At 42.4% G+C, this 851-nt stretch overlaps 1 non-coding gene across 1 annotated transcript; it reads right to left on the bottom strand.

The window, feature by feature from the left end:
• Positions 1-441: 441 nt before the first annotated feature.
• On the bottom strand, positions 442-545 carry LOC120078884. Its single transcript, XR_005482161.1, has one exon. It is a non-coding gene; the product is annotated as a small nucleolar RNA R71 (small nucleolar RNA).
• Positions 546-851: the final 306 nt, after the last annotated feature.

An 851-nucleotide genomic window follows, 5' to 3' on the forward strand; every position in this document is an offset into this window, starting at 1 on the left:
GCAAATCAGAACTTAGATCAACAACTATCTCATACTGCACAAAATTCGATCCTAATGGCGAACAACAGCACGCGTCCCATGAGGGAGTACGCGTCCCCTGTACTGTATGATTTCTCTCCAGGAATCATATACCCAATGCCAGATGGGACGATGTTCGAGATGAAATCTGTAATGCTTCAAATGCTCCAGACTGCTGGACAATTTGGGGGTGGTCATGGTGAAGATCCTTACGCCCACATGAAGCGTTTCCTGGAAACGTGTAATTCATTTTTGATTCCTAGAATCACCCCAAAAGTGATTAAGCTGTCTTTGTTCCCCTATTCTTTGCGTGATGATGCAAAACAATGGGTAAGCTCACTGGAGCCTTGTGAAATCACCACCTGGGAGAAGTTGGTGGAGAAATTTATGCAAAAATACTTCACACCTACCACCAATGCGAGGAGGCGTCGAGAGATTATGAAATTTGAACAAGAAGAAGCTGAGACCTTAAGTGCCGCATGGGAGCGTTTTAAGGGATTGGTAAAAAATTTCCCAAATCATGGACTACCACTAACTATCCAAATGGAGACTTTTTATGGTGGATTGAATAGAGCATCACAGATGGCAGCAGACACAGTGGCAGCTGGTGGAATTATGGATAAATCTTACACTGAGGCTAAAGAGATATTAGACCGAATTGCTAAACACAGCATGGAATGGGTGGACGATACGTATGATAGAAGAGCTGACATGAAGAAGAGATCTCAGAATGTTAATTCTATCGATTCCAATTCAATAGCCACATATTTTGCACAAATGGCTACGATGAACAGCCTTTTACAGAACATAATGCTAGGAAACGCATCAAATCA

The sequence above is a fragment of the Benincasa hispida genome, chromosome 5, assembly GCF_009727055.1.
Source record: "Benincasa hispida cultivar B227 chromosome 5, ASM972705v1, whole genome shotgun sequence".
NCBI classification, from domain to species: Eukaryota; Viridiplantae; Streptophyta; class Magnoliopsida; order Cucurbitales; family Cucurbitaceae; genus Benincasa; species Benincasa hispida.